Genomic DNA, 23,952 nt, shown 5'->3' with positions numbered 1-23,952 from the left:
TGCATTGGCTTCTGAGTGGTGAATTTCAACTTGTCCAATTCACTCCTCGACTCCTTAACTTCCCTAGTGAGCCTCTGTTCTGAGCTTGAACCTTCAGATCTATTTGATCTGTCATAGTCTTCACCATAAGTATCATTGCTCATTGCTAAGTTCTCCACTAGCTCTAAAACAGCATGTATCTCCTTTCCCAGAAAGTTCCCATTGGAAGCAGTATCCAGCTGGTTTCTAATCTTGGGAAGAGCTCCTCTATATAGTGTGCTGAGAAGGGAAGCCTCACTAAACCCATGGTGTGGGCATTGGTTTGTGTAGCTCCTGAATCTCTCATATGCTTCACCAAAACTCTCATTGATGTGCTGAGCGAAGCTAGAGATTTGGTTCCTCAGTTTTGCAGTTCTTGAGGTGGAGAAGAACTTAGATAGGAAAGCTTGCTTGCATTGCTCCCAGGTTTGAATGGAGCCTCTTGGAAGATTCTTTTCCCATTGGTGAGCTTTGTCACCAAGACTGAATGGGAATAATCTTAGCTTGAAACTGTCCTCAGAAACTCCATTAATCTTGGTCAGGTCACACACTTTATCAAATTGATCCAAGTGTTCCAAGGGATCTTCCATTGCTAGTCCATGGAACTTTGAGTTCTGGACCATATTCAACAAGGATGCCTTCAGTTCAAAGTTGTTGTTTTGCACAGGTGGTGCCTGAATTCCAGCTCCATACTAATGAGCATTGGCCCTGTCATTCTCTCCAACATAGACTTGTGGTTGCTCATATCTTCTTTGCTGGTGTTGGAAGGGCTGATGTTGGTGGTGCACCTGTTGTCTTTGCTGTACATTGGCCTGATGCCTCTGTTGATGAGCTGGAGCTTGTCCCTGGTGGACATAAGCTTGTTGGTGATGCATCTGTTCCTGATGAACATTACCCTGATGTAACCCCTAACCAACTCCATGACCAGCTACATTACCAGCTCCATCACCCTGAGCTTGTTGCTCCTGAACTGGTTGTTCTATGTCTACCACGTGCTCTCTTTGTTCTTCCATATCAGCCTGATCAATCTGTCTTCCACGTCTGTCCCTTCTCCTCCTTGGTACCAAAAGATTGATGTTGTCGTTGAGAGGGAAAGGTGGACCACAGCTTCTTGATCTAGACCTGGTGTTCATGCACCTGAAATCACAAACAGAACTTGAAAGTAATCAGTAAAAACAAGAAAATAAGCACTTGATCTCAAGAACAGATCAGAGCTTAATGCTAAACAAACCACAATTTGGCAACGGCGCCAATTGATAGACAATACTTTTTAGGGTCTCAAGGCTATAAATCCCCTTGTCAATGTAGCACAAAGAGGTTATCAATCCAAGAATGTGGTGATAGACACTAAGCTATGTGATCAGATTCTTAATTCAAGTAAAAAAGTGAGATTTTGATTGACTAATGACAACTACAAACTTAAAACAGGATTAACAACTAAAGAAGAACTAAACAATGACAAGTGATATGGATATGATATGATGGAGGCATGAGATTCTAGACATGATAGTTGGCTAGGGTGCTTTGGTGCTAAACTAGGAATGCTAATGACAATGATGAGACAGGATTCAAATGATTAAGAACTCTAATCTAGATTAATCCTCTCATGAAGGTATTAACCCCTATACTAATCCATTTTCAAACCAAATCATCATTTGTGAAATATGAATCAGTATGCATTAATAAACAGTTCTAAATGATCATTCAAGCAAATAACAATACATCATCATGCAGCAAATGCTTAAACCTCTAATACAGCTCTTTCAGGAATTTCATCAAACACTTTTGGTGCATGAAATTCCCAGAATCTAGATCTCAAGTGATGTGCAAGGATATAGCCTAGAGAACAGCTGTTTAGAGAGATGAATCAATGAATCTAGTCCTAAGCACTCCTAATCTAACACTTTAGCACCCTAACCTCCACATCTAGAACCTCATTAAGGTGACTACTCACTAATCATACTAATCTCTCTTAAACCTTTGCAAGTTGAGAAGATTGGCATGATTAATGATGAGAAATTGAGATGGAGATGATAGATTCAGAAGAAAACAGCTTTAAACACAAAGATCTCTTAAACTCTCTTGATTAAACACTCAAATATCTATATTTCTCTTCTTAGTGGAGTCTTTTCACAAAAGAGGCAAGAGACAAAGGGAATAAAGCTTAGTCCTTTGGGAAAAAACCCTAAAAACTATTTATATGTCTCTAAAAACGAACCGGGTCAGCCCGGAACAAACCGGGTCCTGACCCAGCTCTAGTGGGTAAAGTGGAGAATGTGCGAGTTGTTCAAGTGTCTCCCAGGTCGCATGCCCAAGTCGCACAGATGAAGAAACCCTCTTGTGAGACTTGAATCCTTTGGTCTTAGCCGCACACCCAAGTAGATGTGTTTTGCGAGTCTTTGTGCGGCTTGAACTTCTTCTTCTTCAACCCGCATGACCAAGGCAAAATCTGGGGAAAGTACATGTGCGACTTGGTCATCCCTTAGTCCCAAGCCGCATGCCCAAGTCGCACAACCAAGGAGAGGGGCTTGAACGAGATAGAACCTTGTAAGCTCAGCCGCATGCCCATCGAGGTGTGAATTGCGAGTCTTTGTGCGGCTAAGCCTTCTGTGATCCTTAACTCGCACGACCATGTAGCAGGGACCTTCAAAGATGTGTGCGGCTTAGTCTCCATTATTCCCAGGTCGCACGCTCAAGTCGGTGTAGATTGCGAACGTCTGTGCGGTTTCGTTCCAAGCGCGGCCAACTCGCATGCCTAAGTCGCACGGTTGTGGACTTAGCATTTTTATTGCTCGGGAGCCCCAAACATTATCCAGTGATAGCTTACCCGCACTTCTCAACTCGCAGCTCAACTTCCAGGCATTCATCTTCAGGCCTTGCGAGTTAACCAAGACGCAAGACTATCTCGCAGCATTCAGGGCAGCTTGGACCACTTCGCATTCAGGGAGGCGTAACTTCCAGGATATTGGTCTGAATTGTATGAGGTTTCAGAGGACAGAAGACTCATATATATTCAACTTTGGTGAAGGAAGCTTCGATTCTTGGGTAGTGGAAGGTTTCCTTGAGGGCTCGTCTTCGCAGTGCATTGACACGATCAGAGAGAGGCTTCTAGACGTGTGTCCATTCCGGAAACGTTATCTTCTTGCTCACAGCTCCGAATTGAATGATCTCAAATGTTCTGGAAAGAGGACTCAAATAACTCGGATTCTGATGAAGGCCCTGTAAACTGAATCGGTCTGGAAATGCACCGTCCTTCGCATTCTTCTGAGCTCATCGGGTCGGTCTAAAACGGCAGCGAGACGGGAGTTCCTTCTGACGAGCTTTACTCTCTTCTCACGTGTCCGAATTCTATGATTTCACTTGCTCTGGAACCGTGATCCAATCTTCTCCAACTTTGATGAAGCACCCGACAGCTGAATCGGACTGGAAGGTTCCCCGGACAGGCGATTTCGGAAATGTGTCTGCACCCAGAGATTTTGGCCGAGAAATTCATTAAGCCGGTACGCGTTTTCGCCGAGGAATCCACCCGCGGTACGTGAGAATGGCCGAGAAAACCTTCCTGCGGTACGTGAGAATGGCCGAGAACCTCCAAAAACCCATTTTCACCATCTTTCAAGTCCTGGTTGCCATTTCTCTTCCTTGATCCATCTCTCTAACTCCAAATAGCTCCAAATACATCTGATAAACACTCAAAACATGCAAAGACTCATTGGGACCAAATGCAACTCCTAAGTCCTAAAAGAAACCCTAAGGACCTAAAATGCGTGAAATAAGATATGATTTGGAATGAAATATACAACCTAAATGATGCAAATTATGAACATATCAACTTCATTGGAAATAGCACTCAAATATCTCAAATTTGGTGAAGAAACCTTCAGAGCTTGGGAAGTGGAAGGTTCCCTGGACGGCTCATCTCTGCAGCGCATTGAAACGATCGAAAAGAAGCTCTTGGACCAGTGTTCACTCCGGAGACGGTATGTTTCAGCACACAGCTCCAAACTGGATGATCTCAGAGGTTCTGGAAAGAAAACTCAAAGACCTTAAATCTTGATGAAGGCCCCGGCAACTGAATAACACTGAAAAGGCATCGTCCTATGCAATCTTTGTGACTCATTGGTTTTGTCTTGAAACTGTTGCGAGACAGGTGTGTCTTCCGGTGAGCTTAACTCTCTGCCCACGACTCAAAATCAAATGATTTTACCTGTTCCTGATCCGTGACCTGATAATCACCAACTTTTATTAAGACCATGTAATCTGAATCGGACGTTAAAACTCCCTGGAGAGGCGATCTTTCCAGTCGTATCGGATTACTCCGGAATGGATGCGAGACAGGTCTGTCTTCCGGTGGCCGTATCTTTCAGCTCGCTACTCCAAGTTCATCGACTCCAACTGTTCTAAAATCTTGACTCAATTATCTTAATCTTTACTAAAGATCCCGGAGGCTGAATCGGCCGGAAAGACCTTCCGGTAAAGCGATTTCGGAAATGTATCCGCACCCGAGATTTTTGGCCGAGAAACTTGAACAGCCGGTACGCGTTTTGGCCAAGAAATCCACCCGCGGTACGTTAAAATCGCCGAGAAAAAGCTTCCTGCGGTACAGGCTATCACCGAGAACCTCCAAAAGGCTGTTTTCACCATTTTTAAAGCTCTGATCACCATTTCTTTTCCTGGTTTCATCTTTTCAGCTCCAAATACACCTGATAAACACTCCAAACAATGCAAAGACTCATTGGGACCTAATGCAACCCCTAAGCCCTAAAACAACACCTAAAGGCCTAAAATGCATGAAATAAACCATGATTTGGAATACAACCTAAATGATGCAGATTATGAACATATCAAGGACAATATCATGGGTGCACAAAATGTTAGACAAAGTTATCGCCTCTGTATGCAGAAACGGAAGCCCTCATATGGGATATGCATTGCATGTTAGAGAACCATAAGACAGAAGTAGCTTTTGCAACAGACTGTTCGGAGTTGGTGAAGATAGTGTCTGCACCAGAAGAATGGCCAGCATTTGCTCTACACTTGGAGGAGATTGTGAAGATGAAGGGCAGGTTTAGCTTTTTCACTTTATCACATATCCCACGCGCAAAGAACTCAAAGGCAGACAACTTAGCAAGGAAGACTCGTGTCTACCTTCAGGAAATCATCTATGTAAACTCAGTGCCACCAGTTTGACTAGCCGAAGCGTTCTAGGGACTTAGGCTGTTGACCAAACAAAAAAAAACAGAAGACTAGTTTGCAAACAAAATATTTGAAGAAAAACCTTGAACAAATAGTAAAACTAAAGGTGAAAAATCATTTTTGCTGCAGCAGAAAAAATGTCTCATTCTCATATACATTCATAAATGTGTATGAAGACATCCCAAAAACATGAGAAACATTCAAATAATCACATAAGTGATTTAAAAAAACATTCCTATACTGTTACGAACCTTTCCTGAATATGAGGAAGGCCTTCTTAAATTTTAAATCATGTAAGGTATGTTATTGGTTTAGGAATGTCTTCCTGAAATCATCCAAATAAAAGAGGTATATAAGGTGATAATCAACTTCTGGTCTCGTCAGTAACCCTTGTACAAAAAAAATGAACAATTAAAGGAAGGAAAGCAACAATCAGATCCTTAAAATATAAGACTAGATCTACAAACAAAATGTTCGCCAAAAAACCTTGAACAAATAATAAAAGTAAGGTGAAAAATCAGTTTGCTGCAGCAAAACATGTCTCATTCTGATACGATCTCCCAAAGGCTTATCACACACTTGGTCCGGTTGGGTTGATAGATCCTTGACTCCGAACGATTCTTGGAGCAAATGCTAAGGCATGAGAGAAAGACTCCCGAAAATCCTTAGGCCCAAACTCACGAAGAACAATTTGAAACAGGGGGGTGAAACAAAGAAAGAAAGAATTGCCGGTTAAAGGATGTTAGGGCGTGAGAACTAGGTTCCCAAAATTCCCTAAGCCCCTAAAACTACTAACGAAAATCTCAGACTTTGCAAAGTGAAGGCTGCGTCAAGTCCGATGAGAAGAACTTGATAAACCGAAAAGAATTCTAGGCTAAACACCTAAGAATCGAAAAAGAAGTTATCAAAAGAACAAATGAGAAAAATCTTAAATTTTATTAAGGAAAAGTGAATGAATCAAAATGAGAAGGGTTCCTCCCTTTATATAGGGGCGGATCAGACCAAGGGTCATGCATAGGAAATTACAAAGATAATAAATGAGTTTGACTAAAACTTGGACTGACTATTCGCCTAGCTTTGACTAACCCTTGAGCTGCTCCAGCGAAAATGACTCTTGAACTCACTGAACCGTGAACCAAGCATGTACTGAACTACAGCCGTGTGTTGGTATAGCCTTTGACCTCATTAAAACCCTACCCGGTAAACCCATTGGGACAAACCCGGATGTAAGGAAAAAGAGTACCAAAAACTATACCAGGTCGAAGTCAGTAAGTACCCTGGTACATGAGAAGGGTCACGGCTTTAGTTGTTGCTGGTTCCATGTTCTGGTTCCTGAGCTCGGTAAGTAGCTTCTGAACAGCTCCTGCCAACCTCCTGATGTGTGATCTCCTCATTGGCCCGTCCGGAATGACCAAGGCCGCGTCCTGAATGACCAAGGCCACGTCTGGTTCCTGCTCCAAGTCCTCATCTTTAACCCGTGGTTCAGCCTCTGGTTCCATGATCGCTCATCCCCCCCCTCTTGAAAAGGACTTGTCCTCAAGTCGACTCCATCTGACACGAAAGGGATAAGGTCGGCAATATTAAAACTGGAACTAACAGCATACTTACCTTGGAGATCAATTTTGTAATCGTTGTCATTGATCTTCTCCAAAATGGTGAAGGGACCGTCCACTTTTGGCAGCAACTTGGACTTCCTCTTTTCCGAAAATCGTTCCTTCCTCAAGTAAATCCACACCAAGTTGCCTGGCTCGAAAATTTTCTCGGTCCGACTTTTGTTGGCATATTTCCAGTACAGCTCCGTCTTATGCTCGATGTGCTTCTTGGCTTTCTCATGCATCTGCTTAACCAACTCAGCTTTCTTTTTGCCGTCCATGTTTACACGTTCACTCAGAGGTAAGTGAGTTAGATCCAAAGGAGTAAGCGGATTAAAACCATAAAAAAACTGAAATGGTGAATACAAAGTACTAGAATGCACAACATGATTGTAAGCAAACTCAACATGAGGCAAGCAGTCTTCCCAAGTCCTAATATTTTTCTTAATCAGAGACCTCAAAAGAGTAAACAAGGTCATATTGACCACCTCGGTTTGACCGTCGGACTGTGGGTGACAAGTCGTAGAGAAACAAAGCTTGGTTCCTAATTTAGACCAGAGGGTCTTCCAGAAATAGCTAAGGAACTTTATATCTCTATCCGAGAATGGTCCTAGGCATTCCATGCAAACGCACAACTTCCCTAAAGAACTAATCAGCAATATTCGATGCATCGTCGGTCTTATGACATGGTATGAAATGGGTCATTTTCGAAAACTTATCTACCACAACAAAGACCGAGTCCCTACCACGTCTAGTCCTAGGCAGACGTAACACAAAGTCCATCGATATGTCGGTCCAAGGTGCACTAGGAATGGGTAAAGGAGAGTACAGAGCTTGGTTTTGGCTTTTGGACTTAGCGTACCTACAGGTCGTGCACCGGCTGCAGATCCGTTCCACATCTCGTTTCATGTGTGGCCAGAAAAAGTGTTCATGAACCACAGCCAAAGTCTTAGTTACTCCAAAATGTCCCATAAGACCGCCTCCATGAGCCTCCCTAACAAGTAAATCACGAAGAGAAACGTTAGGTATGCAAAGGCGATTCTCATAAAACAGATAATCATCATTATGAAAGTATTTTCCCAAAGCAAACTTAAGACAGGATTCGTAAACTCCCTGGAAATATGGATCAGAAGCATAAGCTTCCTTAATAAATTCGAAACCAAGGACCTTGGCATCCAGGGTAGAGATCAGCGTGTATCTCCTGGACAAAGCATCGGCCACGACGTTTTCCTTGCCTTGCTTGTATTGGATCACATACGGAAACGTCTCTATGAACTCCACCCAATGGGCATGTCTCTTGTTCAGCTTCTGCTGCCCCTTAAGATGCTTGAGTGACTGGTGATCTGTGTGAATCACAAACTCTTTCGGCCAGAGGTAATGTTGCCACGTTTGGAGTTCACGGACCAAGGCGTAGAGCTCCTTGTCATAGGTTGGGTAGTTGAGAGTGGCTCCACCCAGCTTTTCACTAAAGAACGTGACCGGCTTCTTTTCCTGCATTAGCACAGCCCCGATACCTACACCAGATGCATCACATTCAATTTCAAAAGTTTTAAGGAAATCTGGTAAGACAAGTAAGGGTGCATGAGTAAGCTTGTGTTTCAGAAGCTGGAAGGCGTCGTCCTGAGCCTGTTCCCACTTGAAGCCCACGTCCTTTTTGATGACCTCGGTCAATGGTGCGGCTATGGTGCTAAAATCTCGGACAAACCGCCGATAGAACCCAGCCAGTCCGTGAAAGCTCCTGACTTCTCCAACCGTCTCTGGACTCAGCGAATCCCGAATGGCCTTGATCTTTTCTTCATCGACCTGAATGCCCTGCGAGCTCAGAACAAAGCTGATAACACCGTATTTTGACCACTTTTATGGATCGTTTTGAAATACTTTCTCTATGTTTTTAATTGCTTTTAAGTACTTTTATCACGTTTTTCTAGTATTTGTATTTCCAAGACTCTTTTCAGGAAACTTAGGGAAAAGCTTAACAAAATGGATAGAAAACCATATTTCAGCTCAGAGTCAAACCGTCAGAAGTTCACCCATGATTGAAGGCTTTCTCACCGTCTGATCCAGCTCAAATTTGGAGACCTTAAAGATGGAAGTATCAGCTTTCCAGTGCACTTTACAGCTTGGCAATCCAACGGTTCAATCAAAAGATACGCGAAGAGCAAGATGTCCCGTAAACCAGCTGGCCAGCACTTCCACCCGCGGCCAACAAGCATTTTCCCGCGGTCAGGAGCATCCCGACCGCGGCAAACCATACATTCCCCGCGGTCAGAGCCCTCCCGACCGCGGCCATCAACCTCCGAGCCCAAAAAGCCCATTTCTGAAGCCCACATTTGGAGAAACCCTAAGTGACGTCCAGAGAGGTCTTGAGCACTATAAATACATGTCTTAGGAGCCCTAGAATATCGGGCAACCTCATATCATCTTTCATTACTTCAAACTTTTATTGTTTTGCTTTAGCTTTTAGGGAGAGAGAGATTTGTTCTCTTGAACCCTTGTTCTTTCTTTTTCAATTTCGGTTTCTATTCTACTTCTTATTACTATGCTTTTAATTTCGTTCATTATGTCTGAGTAGTTCTATTGTTGGGATTAAGGGATTTTCGATGGGGATTTATATGTTCGATGAGGATTCCATGAGCTTTTGAGCCGAATCTTAGAACTTTTTCTTCTGAATTCGTTTTTACTACATGAGCGTAGCGTCATGAACTACAATCTGATCCAGATGCTTGGTGACATGAAAGTGTTCTTCAGGTATCAGATCTAGTTTGGGAGAGCAAAACAAACATAGGAGTGGAAACCTACCTATGGGCGATTTGTGAATTAGGACGAGTCTTAAACATAATGCATCTCTTCTCTTCCAGGGTCAGAGTGGAAACCTACTGGTCAGGGTTGAGAGAGATAGTTGTCTATGATCACGACAGTGGCGTATTCATACGTCCGTGACTCCAGTTCGAAAAGTTTAAGCTAAGATCTTACAAAATTTCCTCTCTAGCAATGTTTTGAATCGTTCGTACCCCTGAGAAAACTTCCCTGAAGCCCAACGCCTTTTTCTCCATTGATTTACACCGATTTTCTTTAAGCTTTAGTTCAATATTGTCTTTCTTTTTTAGTTCATTTTCATTTAGGCATTAGAATATCCGTTTTTATCATTTTTAGTCATTTTCGTTAAGTTTAGTTATTGCGTCATTTAATTTCTGTATTCTCTTTTAAGATTTCGTTTTCTACATTTTAAAGACACTACCAAACCCCCATTAAACCGTTTAGTTCTAGACTTCCTTACTTTAACTTATTTTCAAAGGCTTTTTGCAGCAAAAGATCCTCCTTCCCTGTGGATTCGATCCCTAAGTACTACAATTGATCAGCTGTGCACTTGCGGCTATTGATTTCAATTAGGGTAAAACTTGACAACCCTCACTCGACAGCACACCACATCAAGTTTTTGGCGCCGTTGCCGGGGAAGGCACGCGTTACCTTTTCTGCAAAACCCCGAGAAAGGTTAGTAAATCGACTCTAGAACCCCTTTTCTGCAATTTTCCATTTTTCGGTTATTTTGTTTCCATTTCAGAAGATATGGATCCGATAAATTGAAATAAAAAAAATGAGGAAGGTTTCTATTACACTCCTCAAGCCACCAGACGCAGAGAGAAGCATCTAAGCGATCTCTACGAAGAAACTCAAAGCGAAGACAACAGAACGTCCCAGAAGGAACCCTGCGCACCTCAAATGGCCAACCCTGAACAACCTGCTCGTCGGCTGCCTCACAAGAATGAAAACGTCAAACCCATTCACCGATTGGAGCTACTAGAATTGGCAGTCTCGCACTTACTCGACGTTCAAGCAAGATCCACAATTGACGAGAGAATTGACGAGAGAATTGACGACTTGTCAATACTCTTTAAGAGAAAGCTTGAAGATCTTTCAGCTCAAGTCAAGACCGTCGAAAGCCAGCTAAACGAAGGTGCTGAGACCATCCAGGAGAGGATGAAAGCAATCGAAGAACGAGTTGGAGCACACGAAGTTCGCATTCGCAAAGCCGGTTGGAGCATCCGCACCTTAGAGATCCAACTTGGTGAAGCAGAAGAGACTATTAACTACCACAACAACCAAACCTATTCCTACGTGGAAGAGATTTGGGATGGAGTACACATGGTTCAAGAGAAAGCAGAGACAATAGACTCAACTGTGGACGAAGTAGTCTATACCCTCAACGAAATCGAAAAGAAGGTCGAAAAGCTTATGCAAGGATGTGAAACGAATGGTTCGACGCCTAAAAGAGGAGAAGACGGAGTTAGAAGGTGCAGGAATCAGTTCAGATGGCAGAGGAGCAGACGAAACTGAAGAAACGACTCGGAGCCCCATTCCCGCAGTCGGAACTCACGTGACCGCGGCCAACAAGCTTCCAGTCGCGGTCGTGAGCATCCTGACCGCGGCAAAGCCCTCTTCACCCGCGGTCGTGGAGCTTCTACCCGCGGCCAGCACTCTTTCAGATGCCTTTCAGCCTTTTCCCACTCCTACAGATCAATGCTCATTTGATACAACTGCTGGGATGGTCAAAACCCCTCTTCAGGAGCAAACGGTGTATGCTCTCAGCTCCAAAACATCTCAAGAAGAAAATGAGGTACTCCCTTGCAACATAGTTTTAGCATATGAGGATGAATATGAAGGGCACTACCTCGAAGATGAAGACTATCGTCTGTTCATAGAAGGAGGGAATCCAGACAAAATGGTGGAATTAGGAGCACCAATCTCCAGAGAAAGGCTCATTGAATTCAACAAGTTTGTGAAATCAATCCCTCTTTACACAGGTTTCGATGATATATGGCATCTTGGTTGTTTGCAAGTTTTCTTTAGGTACAGCAAGGAGACAAAGGAGGATATCAGAACCTATTTTGAGAGGGCCAGACGTCTGACTTTTCCCAGGACATCACCTGATGCTGCTGTTTATTCAATCCACCTCCAGAGACCGGAAGAGTGCAGCCATTACACCAACAGAATCAGCAAAGAAAAGCTCGATGAATTCAATGATGTGGTTTGAAATTTTCCTGAAGGAATCACGTTTGCCAGAGCTTGCAAGGACTTCATGATAGGCCACTACTTCTGTGAGAGCAAAGAATCAATCCCTGAGATAGAAGACTTGTTCAATCATGCCAGAAAAGGTAAACCTGTTCGAACACTTCACAAAATCGATGGTGTAGGTCAGTTTCTTATCTCTTGTTCTATTAGAGGAGAAATATTTAAAAACGTGCTATGTGATTCTGGAGCTTGTCTTAACATGATGTCCAAGGCAATTGCTTTGAGACTTGGTATCAAACACCTGCGCAGGACTAGAGCAAAGATTTGCCTAGCTGATGATTCTAATGCAACACCTCAAGGAATAGCTCATGAAATGCCTTTGAGAATAGGAGATTGCATTGTGCCTGTCGACTTCTACATTGTCGAGACGAGAGATGCAACTTATCCAGTGATTCTGGGATGGTCTTTTCTAGCAACTTCCGAAGCTATAATGGACTGGCCAAACCGGAGGATTTCATTTGCTAATATCGACAAAGATGTCTTTACAGAAGCTGTTCCATACAACAGCAAAGCAGGAAAACGTTCTGCAGCAGAAGAGTTTGAAGAAGAACTTTGGAGTGACGAAGAACCTGCTAGGCAAAGCAAGGAGATGTCGAAAAAGACTTGTCTCAGGACAAGGTCTTCTTCATTGGAATAAGTCACGTCCAACACCAAAAGTCGAGCTAACCGACTTAAAACAGAAGCGCTCAATGGGAGGCAACCCATTTAGGTATTGTTTTCTTTAGGATTTTTCTTTCTTTTTCTTTTGATCTTTTTCTTTTTCTTAGTTTCAGGTGTTTCTTATAAAACAAAAAAGCCCAAAAAATCAAAAAACCCAAAAAGACCAAAAAGAAGGATGGTACCTGACTGCTCGGCTCAGCAGGAACCAAGGAGAAGCAGGAAGAGGCCGCAAAATAAGCCCCCGCGGTCACAGGTGTTTGGACCGCGGGAAACTACTCATCGACCGCGGTCGCGTGATCCTGACAGCGACCAAGCGCTTGGTTACCGCGGTCGTGCAGCCCCTGACCGCGGCAAATGGTCGTTGACATCAAACCCGACCCAAACCACCCCCTTCACCCCATTTCACCTCACCAATCACCCTCCACCTCATTCATCACCCTCCACCACCTTCATCACCACCTATCACCTTCCCAAACCCCTTCGAATGAATCCGGTTCATCTCCACCAGCATCCCGGATCCAGGTAAGTTCTCTTTGTCCTTACCAATTCGATTATCTATGCATTTTTCTCATCCAATCTCGACTTGTTTCACACTGAGGACAGTGTGATTTAAGTCTGGGGGAGGATTTCATCCCTTTCTAACCACTTTTTTTTCATGAGTCTTGCATTATCTACACTTTTTGCATTTTCCTTAAAGTTTTTCAAAATCGGTTTTCAAAACAAAATACGTTTTAAAGGGAATGGTGAACATGAATCAATGATAGTTGACTGTGTGCTTTAGACTGTTCCTAGTGACTTGCTCATTCATGATTTAGGACTAGACTAGGCGGTAGCTAAGCACATTTGAAACGAAGTACCCCAGAGGAATTTGAATGATTTCGATTTAGATGAAGGGATACACTAGCTCTGTTTTATTTGGACTTAATTTGGTCTTAATTTTCTCATTGAAGCATTAGACCAGGGAAACGAATCATACATTCAGGACTCCTTTATCCTTTTACCACTCTCTGTTGATCCTGAATGGCTAGTTCATCTTTAGCTAGTTCCCCACCTTAACCAATCCTCTTTCAAACCACATGCACTCTTGTTTTCTATTGTCTATATGCAGATAAGTGCAAAAACGTTGGAGAGAAAGAGGAACGACGCAGTTTTCAGTCACCAAGGACAGAGACCTGCGATTTGCCGGAAAAGTTCCCGGAAGGATTCAACACAAGAGGAAGCTCAGTTTGCCTTAGAAAAATCTCAAATTTTGGTACAATCTCGTCCTCTAGTCTCTCTCTCTTTAAAAGGCATTTCCTTTCCAAAACAAAAAACAAAAAAAAATCCGAAAATTATAAAAGAAAGGAAATAAAAGCCTTAGAGAGTCTAGAGAGGTCGAATTTTAAATCCCAAGGCAACTGGAGTTTGATTTTATGGAGTTTTTGGATATTGTTTTCTGATTCCCGGAAAGAATCTAAGTCTGGGGGAACAGCTGTTTACAACAAAGGAAGAAGGATTATGCAACAACATTTGGCAAGAAGAAGTAACTGAAAACTGTGGTCATCAATAGGTCCTTATCTCTCTTGCGGTTTTGCATATTATCTTGCATCCTCTAGATCTTCAGGTAACCCAAAACACTTTAACTCCACCACTTAAATAGCCCTTTAATGTCAAACGCCGTCTACCCTGGATGATGTCTTTAATGAAAACTCGCTATTGAACTTAATGAATGTAGAGAGCTAGTTGACTGAAATCAAGATTTAGATTGTTTAAGTTTTGTATGACGGAAAAAGTGGACTAGTATCTCTTGTGCTTTGGTGAGAATTTTCTAGACTAAGTTGTGGATTGATGCACTATCTTTGGTCCTAGTTTAGAGTTCATGTCTATGAGATTTGTGCATTCTCTATTTTTGTTTTCACTTAACCAGTTTAGGCTTTTGCTTTGTTTGAGGACAAACAAAGGTTTAAGTCTGGGGGAGTTGATAACACCGTATTTTGACCACTTTTATAGATCGTTTTGAAATACTTTTTCTATGTTTTTAATTGCTTTTAAGTACTTTTATCACGTTTTTCTAGTATTTGTAGTTCCAAGACTCTTTTCAGGAAACTTAGGGAAAAGCTTAACAAAATGGATAGAAAACCAGATTTCAGCTCAGAGTCAAACTGTCAGAAGTTCACCCATGATTGAAGGCCTTCTCACCGTCTGATCCAGCTCAAATTTGGAGACCTTCAATATGGAAGTATCAGCTTTCCAGTGCACTTTACAGCTTGGCAATCCAACGGTACAATCAAAAGATACGCGAAGAGCAAGATGTCCCGTAAACCAGCTGGCCAGCACTTCCACCCGCGGCCAACAAGCATTTTCCCGCGGTCAGGAGCATCCCGACCGCGGCAAACCATACATTCCCCACGGTCAGAGCCCTCCCGACCGCGGCCATCAACCTCCGAGCCCAAAAAGCCCATTTCTGAAGCCCACATTTGGAGAAACCCTAAGTGACGTCCAGAGAGGTCTTGAGCACTATAAATACATGTCTTAGGAGTCCTAGAATAACGGGCAACCTCATATCATCTTTCATTACTTCAAACTTTTATTGTTTTTGCTTTAGCTTTTAGGGAGAGAGAGATTTGTTCTCTTGAACCCTTGTTCTTTCTTTTTCAATTTCGGTTTCTATTCTACTTCTTATTACTATGCTTTTAATTTCGTTCATTATGTCTGAGTAGTTCTATTGTTGGGATTAAGGGATTTTCGATGGGGATTTATATGTTCAATGAGGATTCCATGACCTTTTGAGCCGAATCTTAGAACTTTTTCTTCTGAATTCGTTTTTACTGCATGAGGGTAGCGTCATGAACTACAATCTGATCCAGATGCTTGGTGACACGAAAGTGTTCATCAGGTATCAAATCTAGTTTGGGAGAGCAAAACAAACATAGGAGTGGAAACCCTACCTATGGGCGATTTGTGAATTAGGACAAGTCTTAAACATAATGCATCTCTTCTCTTCCAGGGCCAGAGTGGAAACCTACTGGTCAGGGTTGAGAGAGATAGTTGTCTATGATCACGACAGTGGCGTATTCATACGTCCGTGACTCCAGTTCGAAAAGTTTAAGCTAAGATCTTACAAAATTTCCTCTCTAGCAATGTTTTGAATCGTTCGTACCCCTGAGAAAACTTCCCTGAAGCCCAACGCCTTTTTCTCCATTGATTTACACCGATTTTCTTTAAGCTTTAGTTCAATATTGTCTTTCCTTTTTAGTTCATTTTCATTTAAGCATTAGAATATCCGTTTTTATCATTTTTAGTCATTTTCGTTAAGTTTAGTTATTGCGTCATTTAATTTCCGTATTCTCTTATAAGATTTCGTTTTCTACATTTTAAAGACACCACCAAACCCCCATTAAACCGTTTAGTTCTAGACTTCCTTACTTTAACTTATTTTCAAAGGCTTTTTGCAGCAAAAGATCCTCCTTCCCTGTGGATTCGATCCCTAAGTACTACAATTGATCAGCTGTGCACTTGCGGCTATTGATTTCAATTAGGGTAAAACTTGACAACCCTCACTCGACAGCACACCACATCAAAAGCCTACAAAGACAACGTTATCCGTACAAAAAGAGCATTTCTTAAAGTTTCCAAACAGTCGTTCTTGCCTAAGCACATCTAACACCTTTCTCAAATGCAAAACGTGTCCCTCTAAGGTCTTGCTATAAATCAAAATATCATCAAAGTAAACTACAACAAAAACACCTATAAAAGACCTAAGGACATGGTTCATCAGGCGCATGAAAGTACTAGGTGCATTGGTAAGACCAAAGGGCATGACTAACCACTCATAAAGACCGTGCTTAGTTTTGAAAGCCGTTTACCATTCATCACCTTCCTTCATCCAGATTTGGTGATATCCACTTTTCAAATGAATCTTAGAAAATATGCAAGACCCATGCAATTCGTCTAACATATCATCTAACCTAGGAATGGGATGGCGATACTTAACCGATATATTGTTGGTGGCTCTACAGTCCGCGCACATCCTCCAGGTTCCATCCTTCTTTGGCACCAACAACACGGGTACAACACATGGGATCATACTCTCCCGGATATAACCCTTGGCCATAAGCTCGTCGACTTGCCGTTGCAGCTCCTTAGTCTCCACCGGATTGGTTCGGTAAGCAGGACGGTTTGGTAGTGATGCACCAGGCACGAAATCGATCTGATGTTTGATCCCTCAGATCGGTGGTAAGCCGCCTGGATCATCCTCCGGAAATACATCGGCAAAATCCTGCAAGACAGAAGAAATGCTGCTCGAGAGTTCCGGCTTAAGGTCAGTAGTGCTAGCCAAAGCTTCCTTAAAAACAAGTAAGGCAAAAGGCTGTCTCAAAAGTGATGTCTTGTCAACTGCTGAGGGAACTAGTTTTACCCTTAACAAAACAAATGAAAGCCGCAAGTGCACAGCTAATCAGTTGTAGTATTTAGGGATCGAATCCACAGAGATTTGTGTGCCTGGTATTCTTCTACGGTTTCTAACTTTATGCCTAGACTAGATTGGTTTTAAATGTTGGTTGTTTGTCACGAATTAAACTAAAACTTAAAGAAAGCAAGTAACCAAGTAAAATATCGAACTAAAGCAATTGAAATGCAGATCTAAATGAGCAAATAAAAATCGATTGGTTTATAAACTATGGCTAAAAACGCTGAGCTTTTGGGAACTCTAAGGGATCATAATCGGTTTTAACAGTAGGGTAGATAGATTGGGATTGACGGATATCGATATATGGGGGTTCTAGAGCTAGAGTACGGCGGTATGACTACGTCACTGTCGTGATCATAACCAACTGTTTCTCGCAACCCTGACCAGTAGGTTTCCACTCTGGCACAAGACTCGTCAATACTCACGATCTCGCCGCAAGTAGGTTTCCACTCCTACGGAAAAATTGCCTGTTTCATTCTAGGGCTGATACTTAATGAAAACTTTAACAACACTAACTATCTAGATCAGATACTAGGTGATCAATCAAGCATACATGCAATTAGAACAAGAATAAACAGAGAACAAGTCGAAATCCCAGATCTATAAACCTAGATGTCTTAATCGATTTTGAGAGCCCCTTTCGGGAACCCTAAGCCCAACTCTGGATCTACTAAGACATGGCTGAGGTCGACATCATCATCGGTTTTAATAAAAGTAATGAAAAACAGTAAAGAAAAGAGATGAAGAAAGCTTCTCTATTGAAGAACTCAGACTTGAACAAATCTTCTACAAAAATCGCATAAAAACGGCTAAAGGAAAAGAGTTTCTGTAAAGTATGAAAGGTTCTCTCTAAAAATGACATAAATGACAAGTATTTATAGTCTTCAATACTCCATGGTCTCTAGGGTTCCGGAAATGAGGCTGAGAATGACTTTGGGCTTCAGAAATATGGGCTTTAGTTTGGAGCTTGATGGCTGCAGTCGGGAGTGACGTGACCGCGGGGATTGGGTGGTTGGCCGCGGTCGGGAGGCTTCTGACCGCGGGAAATAGGCTGTTGGCCGCGGTCGCGTGACTTGCTGGCCGTCTTCAAGTGGCTCTGGGGCTAATGGAATATCTTGAGATCCAACCGTTGAAATGTCTCCAAACCAAATTCATTTGAAGCTGGTTGATTCTTCTATAAGTTGTCCAATTTTGAGGGTGATCAGACGGTGAGAAGGTCTTCGTCTCTCCATGAGAGTTCTGACGGTCTGCATTTATCCAAAAGAGTCTTTTTGTTCCAATTTGTGCCTCTTTATCCCAAATTAAATGAAAAGTCTTTTAAAATCCGGAAACATAGAAATCCTTTGAAAACCTTTGAAAATGAAGTAAAACCACCTGTAAAAGATATTAAAGTGATCCATAAAAATGGTCAAAATCCGGTGTTATCAACTCCCCCAGACTTAGTCTTTTGTTTGTCCTCAAACAAAACAAAGGCTGAATCTCGGCGAGAGGTTTGAAAACGCAAGAACTAAACAAAATCTCAGAGACCAAACTTCTAGACCAATATCAATCAGTATGCATCAATCGGGAATAGCCTAGAAAATTCTCACTAGCAATACAGGCATAACTAGTCCGTTAATCCGTCATGCGGAAATTTATGCACTAAGATCTAACTTCGAGTCAACTAGCTCTTATTCATTAAAAATCTCGATGGTTCTCATCAAAGAAATTCTAGGCAAGGCAATCTAGGTTAGGTGTCAAAAAGGATTATTCTAGGGGTAAGGCTTAAAGTGTTTACGGTGTATCTGAAGATCTGGAGGATGCAGGATATTATGCAAAACCGCAAGAGAGAGTGAAAGTTGTTGGTATCCACAGTTTTCAGTCACTTTCTTCTTGCCATAGATTCTTGGTCTTCTTCCTCAGGTTATCTCCTAACTCCCCCAGACTTAGATTTTTGTAAATCTTTCAAAACCATAGCTCTATAAACGCTTAGAGGATGCTTTTTGCTCCACAAATTTCGACAATCTAGGACTCATTAGGCTTTTTGTTTCCCTCTCTCTTTTCATTCATTCGTTTTTTTCTTTTTTGAAAGAGAGGGAACACCTTTAGATATAAAGTCTTAGAAAGCACGAAATTACCAGTTAATATCTATCTTGTAAAGCTTTATGAGGTTTCTGATACTCTTCCTTCCCAATCCCATTCAGTCTCTTTTGTGAGTGACTGAAAACTGCGTCGCTCCTCTTCTCTCCGACGTTTTTGCACATATCTGCTGATTTAAACTAAAGAGAGAATGCATGAGGATTGAAAACAAGGGTTTCGGGTTTAAGGTATGGTACCACATAAAGATAAACTGGTGATATGTTCATAATTTGCATCATTTAGGTTGCATAATTCATTCTAAATCATGTTTTATTCCATGCATTTTAAGTCCTTAGGGTTTGTTTTAGAACTTAGGAGATGTATTAGGTCCAAATGTGTCTTTGCATGTTTTGAGTGTTTATCAGGTGTATTTGGAGCTGAAAAGATGAATCCAGGAGGTGGAATGGTGAGCAAAGCTTGAAAAGTGGCAAAATTGGATCTTTGGAGGTTATCAGCCATTCTCGCTGACCAGGAAGGTTTTCTCGACCATTTTTATGTACCGCGGGAAGAGTTTACCGGCCATTTTCATGTACCGCGAGTAAAGTGTATCGGCCAAAATCTCCGGGTGCAAACATGCCTCAGAAATCGCCTGTCCGGGGAACCTTCCGGTCCGATTCAGATAGCGGGTGCTTCATAGAAGTTGGAGAGGACTTGATCACGGTTTCATAGAAAGTGGAATCACGGAATTCGGACGCCTGAGCAGGAAGTTAAGCTCGTCGGAAGGAACCCCTGTATCGCTGTTGTTTTGGACCGAGCCGACGAGTTCTGAAAAATGCGAAGGCAGGAGTACTCCCAGGCCGATTCAGTTTCCGGGGCCTTCATGAGAATCAGAGACACTTGAGTCTTCTTTCCAGAACATCCAAGATCAGTCAATTCGGAGCTTTGGGCAGAACGATACGGTCTCCGGAATGGACGTATGTATAGACGGCCTTCTCTGATCGTGTGAATGCATTACAAAGATGAGCCCTGGAAGCCTTCCACTTCCCAAGCACCGAAACTTCCTTCACAAAAGTTGGAGATAAATGAGTCCTCTGTCTTCTTCAACCGGAATCACTCAATTCGGACAAGTCTCCAGGAAGTTACACTCTCCGGAATGCGAGATGGTCCAGACAGCCCAGAATGACTAAGTTAAACATGCCGCGATGGAATGCCACGGTCCACACTTGGCCGTGACAACTTTTGTGCACCCTCGGCAAATTACACGATCTTCATGCCACGGTCTACACTTGACCGTGGCAAACATACACTTGGCTGAGAGGAACTTTGCAACCATTCGGCGATTGACACGGCCTAAATGTCACGGTCTGAGGCTTGACCGTGGCAACTCCTGCAAACCTTCGGCGATTGGCACGAGCTGAATGCCACGGTCTGGGACTTGACCGTGGCAAATGAAAAATTGGCTGGAGACAACTTTTACATAGCTTCGAGTTTTGACACGGTTTCAATGCCACGGTCTGAGACTTGACCGTGGCAAACAAATACTTGGCTGGGAAAGATTTGACATGTATACGGGTTTTGACACGGTCTGAATGCCACAGTCTGGGGGCTTGACCGTGGCAACATTTACACATCCTCGGCGTTTGACACGGTGACTTGCCACGGGCTTCGGACAAAGCTCGATCAGACCGTGGCATCAAAAGGCGACCAAGAACAAAAGAGAAGGCTTTGACACGGTCAGGTTGCCACGGTCACACCAAGAACACACCAGACCGTGGCAAACCCATCTTTTCCCATCAAGGCCGGGTCAGTACCCGGTTTGTTCCGGGTTGACCCGGTTCGCCCAAGTCCTCTATATAAGGTTTTTAGACCTAATTTGTAGAGGACCTTTTTATCTACTTTTAGTTTTCTTTCCCCTTTTGTGAAAACCTACTTGTTGCACTTTGATTTGAGAGCTTAATATCGATTTGAAGTTTCTTTTTATCTTGTTCCATCATCTCTTATCATCAAATCACACTTCTAATCATAATTAACAACACATCTTGCAAAGAATCTAGTGTGTTAATCATGATTAGTGAGTAAATCTCATATTAAGGTGTTAGATATGTAGATTAGGGTGCTTAGGTGGTAGATTAGTGAGCTTAGGGGTTAGATCATGCATATTCCATTCTCTACAACTTGTTCTCTATGCTAGATCCATACAAATCATATGTGGTCTAGATTCTGGGCATTTCATGCACCAAAAGTGTTTGATGAAATGCCTGAACCAAAGTTGTTAGAGGTTTAAGTGTTATTCATCATGGGAATGATTGTTTAAATGCTTAAATGACAGATTAAACTGATTCTTAATGCTTGTTAACTCATGTTTCACTGATGATGATTGGGTTAGAAACTGTTTTAGCATAGAAGTTAATACCTTCATGAGAGGATTAACTTAATTAAAGATGTTTATGTTGAATGGCTTGCTTGATCATTTGATTCATTAGCTCATTAGTTTATCACTGAAGGCACCCTAATCCACTATCATGTCTAAGACCTTTCTCATCATCATTCATACATTCTCATCATTTGTCATTGCTTAGTTCTTGTTTAATCATTTCATTAGTCTTTAATCCTATTTAAGTTTGTAGTTGTCTTTAGTTAACCAAAATCACTCTTGTTTGCTTGAATTAAGAACCTGATCACATAGTTTAGTGTCTAACACCACATCTGGATTGATAAACCTCTTTGTGCTACTTTGACAAGGGGATTGATAGCCCTGAGACCCTAAAAAGTCTTGTTATCAATTCGCGCCGTTGCCAAATTGTGGTTTGTTTAGCATTAAGCTCTGATCTGTTCTTGAGATCAAGTGCTTACTTTCTTGTTTTTACTGATTACTTTCAAGTTCTGTTTGTGATTTCAGGTGTATGAACACCAGGTCTAGATCAAGAAGCTGTGGTCCACCTTTCCCTCTCAACGACAACATCCACCTTTTGGTACCAAGGAGGAGAAGGGACAGACGTGGTAGACAGATTGATCAGGCTGACATGGAAGAACAAAGAGATCACGTGGTAGATATAGAACAACCGGTTCAAGAGCAACAGGCTCAGGGTAATGGAGCTGGTAATGGAGTTGGTCAAGGGCTTCATCAGGGTAATGTTCATCAGGAACAGGTGCACCATCAACAAGCTTATGTCCACCAGGGACAAGCTCAAGCTCATCAACAAAGGCATCAGGCCAATGTTCATCAAAGACAACAAGTGCACCACCAACCCCACCCTTTCCAACAACAGCAAAGAAGATATGAGCAACCCCAAGTCTATGTTGGAGAGAATGACAGGGCCAATGCTCATCAGTATGGAGCTGGTATTCAGGCACCACCTGTGCAAAAAAAACAACTTTGAAGTGAAGGCATCATTGCTGAATATGGTCCAGAACTCAAAGTTCCATGGGTTAGCAATGGAAGATCCCTTGGAACACTTGGACCAGTTTGATAAGGTGTGTGATCTGACCAAGATTAATGGAGTTTCAGAAGACAGCTTTAAGCTAAGACTATTCCCATTCAGTCTTGGTGACAAAGCTCATCAATGGGAGAAGAATCTTCCAAGAGGCTCCATTCAAACCTGGGAGCAATGCAAGCAAGCCTTCTTATCTAAGTTCTTCTCCACCTCAAGAACTGCAAAACTGAGGAACCAAATCTCTAGCTTCACTCAGCACAGCAATGAGAGTTTTGGTGAAGCATATGAGAGATTCAGGAGCTACACAAACCAATGCCCACACCATGGGTTTAGTGAGGCTTCTCTTCTCAGCACACTTTATAGAGGAGCTCTTTCCAAATTAGAAACCAGCTGGATACTGCTTCCAATGGGAACTTTCTGGGTAAAGAGATACATGCTGCTTTAGAGCTAGTGGAGAACTTAGCATTGAGCAATGATACTTATGGTAAGACTATGACAGATCAAATAGGTCTGAAGGTTCAAGCTCAGAACAGAGGCTCACCAGAGAAGTTAAGGAGTTGAGAAGTAAATTAGACAAGTTGAAGTTGGTAACTCACAAGCCAATGCATTTTGTTGGAGAGTATGAGGAACCATCTCAAATCTTTGAGAACATAAGTGAAGAGGGTCTTACCCAAGAGGAGCTCAACTACATTGGGAATCAGAGGTTCCAGAGATATCAGTATGGTAATGTCAATCCAAACCTTTCTTACAGGAACACCAATGTAGCTAACCCACAAGACCAGGTCTATCCCAATTCTCAAGCTCCAAAGAACTTTGTTCCCAAGAACAACTTTCAAGGGTCATTCCAACACAAGAATCAGTTTGGTCAGAATCAGAGTTTTGGTCAGCAACAGCAACCATTTCAGGGCACTGGTTACACTTCACAGCAGCCAAAGGCACCACCAGGGTTTGGTCCACCACAGTTCCAACAGCAGGCGCCGGTTCAACAACAGTTTCAGTCACCAATGGTTCAACAACAGCCACAGATGCTACAGATATGGTTGGTATTCTGCAACAACTACTTCAGGGTCAACAAATCTTTGCAAGCCAGAATGCAGCCATGCAACAGGAAATCAAGGAACTGAAGCAAAACCAGGCATCAAGCTCAAGGAACCAAGGTCACCTACCTGGAAAACCAGAACCCAACCCAAAGGAATATGCCAAGGCCATTACACTGAGGAGTGGAAAAGAGTTACCTGGTATTGAGAATAACAAAGTGATCATTGAGGACAATGATCAAACTGAGGGGGAGGCAGCCTTAAAGGATGATCAAGTTGCTGAGAAACCAAGGACAGAAAAGGGTAAAGAGGTAGCAAAGGAACCAGAACCAGAAAAGAAATATGTGCCACCACCTCCATACCAACCCAAGCTCCCATTTCCAGGGAGATTTAAGAAGCAACTTGTGGATAAGGCAAGAGCTGTATTTGAGAAGGCACTCAAG

The 23,952-nt window shown here is 42.5% G+C and overlaps 2 non-coding genes across 2 annotated transcripts; one reads left to right on the top strand and one right to left on the bottom strand.

Annotated features, from left to right (window-relative positions):
- The first annotated feature begins 279 nt into the window (after nucleotides 1-279).
- Nucleotides 280-386, top strand: LOC112084744. The gene has a single exon (XR_002898405.1). It is a non-coding gene; the product is annotated as a small nucleolar RNA R71 (small nucleolar RNA).
- Nucleotides 387-22,695: 22,309 nt separating this feature from the next.
- On the bottom strand, nucleotides 22,696-22,802 carry LOC112084736. Its single transcript, XR_002898397.1, has one exon. It is a non-coding gene; the product is annotated as a small nucleolar RNA R71 (small nucleolar RNA).
- Between the last annotated feature and the right edge of the window lie 1,150 nt (nucleotides 22,803-23,952).

The sequence above is a fragment of the Eutrema salsugineum genome, unplaced genomic scaffold (assembly GCF_000478725.1).
Source record: "Eutrema salsugineum unplaced genomic scaffold, Eutsalg1_0 scaffold_4, whole genome shotgun sequence".
NCBI classification, from domain to species: Eukaryota; Viridiplantae; Streptophyta; class Magnoliopsida; order Brassicales; family Brassicaceae; genus Eutrema; species Eutrema salsugineum.
This window is presented reverse-complemented; position numbering and strand designations above follow the sequence as displayed.